General features: G+C 31.8%; 1 long non-coding RNA gene across 1 annotated transcript; it reads left to right on the forward strand.

Annotated features, from left to right (window-relative positions):
- The first annotated feature begins 23 nt into the window (after positions 1-23).
- Positions 24-3,308, forward strand: LOC111089054. Its single transcript, XR_002613407.1, has 2 exons — positions 24-142; positions 213-3,308. It is a non-coding gene; the product is annotated as an uncharacterized LOC111089054 (long non-coding RNA).
- The last annotated feature ends 2,607 nt before the right edge of the window (positions 3,309-5,915 follow it).

Below are 5,915 nucleotides of genomic sequence, written 5' to 3' on the forward strand. Positions count from 1 at the left end.
AGGTACTGTTTTAAGACTGTTGTGTGTTACACGGAGGTACTGTTTTAAGACTGTTGTGTGTTACACGGAGGTACTGTTTTAAGACTGTGTTGTGTGTTACACGGAGGTACTGTTTTAAGACTGTGTTGTGTGTTACAAAGGGGTACTGTTTTAAGATTGTGTTGTGTGTTACAAAGGGGTACTGTTTTAAGACTGTTGTGTGTTACACGGAGGTACTGTTTTAAGACTGTTGTGTGTTACACGGAGGTACTGTTTTAAGACTGTGTTGTGTGTTACACGGAGGTACTGTTTTAAGACTGTGTTGTGTGTTACAAAGGGGTACTGTTTTAAGATTGTGTTGTGTGTTACAAAGGGGTACTGTTTTAAGACTGTTGTGTGTTACACGGGGGTACTGTTTTAAGACTGTGTTGTGTGTTACACGGAGGTACTGTTTTAAGACTGTATGCTGACTAAGGCAGGAGAGGTTTTTGTCAACACATATGACTGCTTGTTTTGTAATTAGTGGATAAAATTTTCTTATTCTGAATGCTACGCAGTAGTTAAGGGTAACCTTCAAGCACATGATGTATTTAATTGGTTTACTGATAAAAAAAAATGTTTTCTTTTGATGTACTTTTCAATAAAGTGTTATTATATCTGTACTTATCAATAATGGTGAGATTAAAAGGAAGTGGAAAGTTTAGGAATTATGAATTTTCCTAGAGTAGAAGTTAAGTTGTCAATCAGTACCGTTATTTCTTCATATAATAATGTATGGACAATACGAATCAAATCAAAAAAAACTTTCCTCTGTAATATTCATAAACAGGTTGTTCTCGTTTATCAGTTCTAACGAATGCGGCCTGAGATGGCCAGATGGTTAGGGTGCTCGACTCCCAACCTGAGGGTCCTAACCAAACACGCTCGCCCTTTCGGTCATGGGGGCATTATAACGTGATGGTCAATCCCACTATTCGTTGGTAAAAGAATAGCCCAAGAGTTGGCGGTGGGTGGTGGTGATTAGCTGCCTTCCCTCTAGTCTTTTACTGCTAAATTAGGGACAGCTAGCACAGATAGCCCTCGTGTAGCTTTGTGTGAAATCCAAACCAAACTCTCACAAATGTGGGTTTACAGTAATGGAAACGCGACATAAAAAATTTTCAAATCTCTTAAACTTCTTACCCTGACAAATGTTTAACTTTAGTATTATTAATGAAATATTATATTTTGAGGTATATAATGTGAGATTTAATTAACAGATAATAAACCTGTTAAAGTTATACTATAACAGTTTTCACTTTAGATACTGATATGACTGGATGTTTCTTTATGTCATTTTCAAACCAGTGTATTAACACTAAAACTGAGACAAGATTATTTATGTTTTACTTTGATCTGCTTGTATTACTTAAATGTTCTTAAGGATTATCACATATCAATCTTTGTTATGTTTAGTATCTATATGGTTACCTAAATCTAAGGATCGTTTAGTTACTGTGTACTAAGCAGAAGGCTTGACTGAAATAAATGTGAATGTGGAGCAAAACCTGAAAAATATTTATACATTCAAGCTATATCAAGAAAGAATGACAACTTCCATAATTCTTATTTAGACTTGTATTGAGTGAAATACCAAAAATACTTTATTTTGGAGCAATTTGTATTTATGGCAAATACAATCCCTAATTTTGAACTACTAACAACAGGGAAGGCAGTCGGTCAGCAGCATCCTATCGCCCATATTAATGAACTGACTGTCACTCTTACAATGCACCCACTGCTTAAAATGCATGAAATATTTAATGGCATTGCACAGCTTCAAATCAGGCTCACCAGCTCTGAAATCCAGAGCTCTTACTACAGGGTCAGTTCATACCCATTTTGGAAGAAATTCCAAATAGTCCTGTGTTAAACTAAATGAGACATCAAAAACTTAAAAAATAAACAGTTGGTTGAACCATTAAAAAAAAGTGTTTTTGTTCATTATTATCTGAACTTTATTTTATTGTAAACAAAATTTAATAAATCCAACAACTATATTGAGCTGTAAATTTATAATACTGAATTAGTATGTAAGTAATAACCTGAAAGTATGTTTAAATTTTTTTTAAATGAATGATACAGGTTTGAAAAAAAACATTTCAGTCATTATCAGTTAGGCTTGATAATAATAATAAATTAGGCTTGGGATGAAATTTTGGTTAAGATATTGTTTGATCTTTATAGCCGGTCTAATTTTAACAGGTTTTGTTCTCATAGAATCTTGATATTTATTTACTAGCTACAAATAATGCCTTCTGATTAAATATTTACAAAAGAGTCTGTGTGAAAATCAAAAATGCATCATGAAGCTTAACAATTTTGAGCTATTACTGTCAACTAATTGTTATAATATTAATAGGAGATTGATAGTGAAGTATTAGTTTTGTGTTTAAGAATTTGGATGATGATATTTGTATGTTTAACATAGTTCTACTAACAAGCATTGAATTTGTGTGCTACGATAAATACTAATAATTACATCCTACTTTGCTATGTGTTAATGAGTTACGTGACATATATATTTTAAATTCTTATATACTTGCATTATAACTTCTATTAGTAAGTTGGAGAAATAAGAATAGGAACAAATACTCCTCAAACTTTATTTTTTGTAATTCTCGTGTATTGAATATGTGAAAAAAACAGTGCAAGATATGGCAATTAAATATACCAAAGAACGCAAATTATCTTTATTCTTGTCAAAACTCAGACAAGTTAAAAAAAAAAAAATGGAGGGGTAGTCAACAGTAGTGTAGTTTAAATTAAAAATTCTGTCTGTAGATGATACGATTTTCTTTTGCCAGATGTACCTTTTTAACCCACCTTACCAAGGATGCTTCTCCTTCATCAAAGTTAGGATGAAATTTTTATTGTAACAGTTACAAGAACTTGTTCTTTATAAATGTATATCTTTAATTTTATTGGTTCTGAGACAGAATGAATTGTGGTGTAAATTACTGCTTTATGTACATCTTGGATTTTAGTATCATGGCCAGGATATTAGAATATTAACTCCTAAGTTATTTTGTCTACAATATCATTATTTGATTTAATATTTTAACTACAGTTAATAATTTTTATTTAAATACCAACCTTGAACTTGTGCAGTTTTTATGTAGCCAAGTTGTAAAATATATTGAATGGTTATGTTTTTTGTTTTTTTATGCATTTATGAAAAATATGTTTTGTCAGTAGTATTAGGAATATCTCAACCAGCTAAGTTGTTGTTGCTAAATGTACTATACATGAAATATCATCAATAAAGGTACATCTTTAGTCATTTTGAACAAATGGTATCTGTTGTAGTAAATACACAGCTTATAGCGGATCATGGAGGAATAAAATTCACACAATCGAAGGGAGTAAATGGTGTGTATCTTCAGATTATTTGAAATATTTTGGACATCATCTTAATCTGCTGAAGTTACTGCTTATTGTAATTGATCTCGGAACAAACATGTTAATACACTTTGAGGTAATTCTCCAACAGCCATAAATAGAATATTCTAAAAGTTTCAAACACTGAACACCTGTTTCTTCACTCGAACTTCTTATAGGAAATTAAAGTATTATTTCACAGTTTACTCAATGAAAATTTTGACTGAGAAATTTGTGCCCTTCTGGATTTTTATCATGTAAAAACCTTTAAACTTTTCCAGATTCCTTTCAACAATAAAAAGTATGATATTGGAACTATTCTCTAATTGTTATTTTTTTGCATATTTCAAAGTAGTAACTGACTTCAAAACTTCTGTCCATCCTACCTTTAATTTTGAGTATTAAAGTTTTATCTAATTAGGATTCTCTGTTATCTTTAAGTAGCAATACAAGTTTAATGAAAGTTACATGTGAAATAGAAAATGTTAACTCCAGTCTGTGGTAGGACAAAAATTACACTTTAACAAGATAATGCTAGTGACAAGCATTGAAAAAAGAAAAACCTGTTGAATTCGGAAATAATTTTCATGAATCACTTACCAAACGTCTGTTCATTGATTAAAACTAGAAGTTCAATACCACTAAGAAAGCAAGTTCACCAGTTTCCAAAAAATAATGCTTCTTTTTGAAAAGTTTGGTAATTTACTTTGAAATCTAATAGCTACGATTCATACAAAGAAGCAAAAAGTGTATATGCACACCCACTGTATTTTAATAAAAGCAGTATTAACATTTGTAAAATAAATACCTGACAATGTGGTGAGACTTTCAGAAGTTCATGCTGCCAGAACTACTTTTGTACAGATAAATACCTGACGATATGATGAGACTTTCAGTAGTTCATGCTGCCAGAACCACTTTTGTACAGATAAATACCTGTCAATGTGGTGAGACTTTCAGTAGTTCATGCTGCCAGAACCACTTTTGTACAGACATTTCCAAGCTACTTAACATCACCATTTCAATCTTTATCAACACATAGCTAGAACAACTAGTAGACGTCTCAGTTGTTCATAAAAGCTAATTTATAAAAACTAATTACTACACGTTATTTGTAGATATTGGCGTATATTTACAAACTCAACACACCAGTACTAACATGAATGAATCTACAATTATTTATTTAAAGCATAATGAGAAATACAGGCCTTGACAGGTTTTCTGAACATATGAATCCAACAATTTTTTTTTTATTAACAAGAACATTTTTATTAGCATAATAAGCCCTCAGACTTACTACCAAGAAGCATTCTAATTAAACAATAGGAATTATATTAGCTATATTCAACATATCTGGGTAATCTCCCGTTACTAAGTAATTGTTACACAAGTCACACAGACTGGATGCTAGAACCTGACCAGGTATCCTAACAAACTTGGGTATGCCTTCAGTACCTTTAGCCTTATGAATATCCAATATTTTAATCACTTCATTACTAGTAATAGTAACTGATTGATCAATAGTATTGGATTTAATTAGAACAAATACTATGCGATCAGATGTCAATGAGTTACTATACCATCTCTTGTCAAAGATAACTGTTGCTATATGTTAGATCAAGTGAAAAGGAACTCATAATGTGATTTTAATTGGTCTAGTAGAATAAACATATTTTAAAAAAGCTAGGGGTCAGTATTTGAGAAGAAATGTTGACTATAATTCCAAATTTACTATATGTGTACACAAAAAATTAGATGTGTTACAAAAGTATTCATAGTGAATAGTTAATATGCCAAGTGAAGAATAAAAATACCTTTGTCCATTTTACAGTTTGCATATTGTACGTGTATAACCTCTAGTACATCCAAAATACATTCTACAGTTTTATTCAATATCCCTGTACACTGTATGGGGTATTTACTCTCCTCTACTACAAACTGTTGCTAAATCAGCAATGTAGCATATAGAAAAAGGTGATAACTCTGACATCAAATACATATGTAGAATGGCACTCTGTAAAAGTCATTGCATGTGCATTTTGACCCCCCCCCCCACCTGTGCACAAAGAGTTAAGTAATAACTGATTTGATTATTAGTATCAAATTTAAGCAATTCAATATTTATATCACCACATATATAATAATGAAAAATTTTGAATTAAGTTACACACATACATATATTGTCAGATATGAAAGAGTGTTTAGTGTAAGTATTATTATTGATTTATTTATTTTGTATTTATAATTCATTGACGCCGAGGCTGTCGAAAATATAGAGATTCCTAGAAGGCCTATGTGATAGACGTATAAATAGCTGCAAGCAGGCAAAAAAAAAGAGAGCAGAAGAGAGTAAAGTCGCTGGAAAGAGAAGATCTACCAGGAAAAAGTTAAACACAAAGTTAATCATCATGAGAGTGAAAGGCCTAATCGTTGATATTGTTACAATAGCGGAGGCCCGGCATGGCCAGGCGGTTAGGGCGCTCGACTCGCAATCAGAGGGTCGCGGGTTCGAATCC

The sequence above is a fragment of the Limulus polyphemus genome, unplaced genomic scaffold (genome assembly GCF_000517525.1).
Source record: "Limulus polyphemus unplaced genomic scaffold, Limulus_polyphemus-2.1.2 Scaffold5112, whole genome shotgun sequence".
NCBI lineage: Eukaryota > Metazoa > Arthropoda > Merostomata > Xiphosura > Limulidae > Limulus > Limulus polyphemus.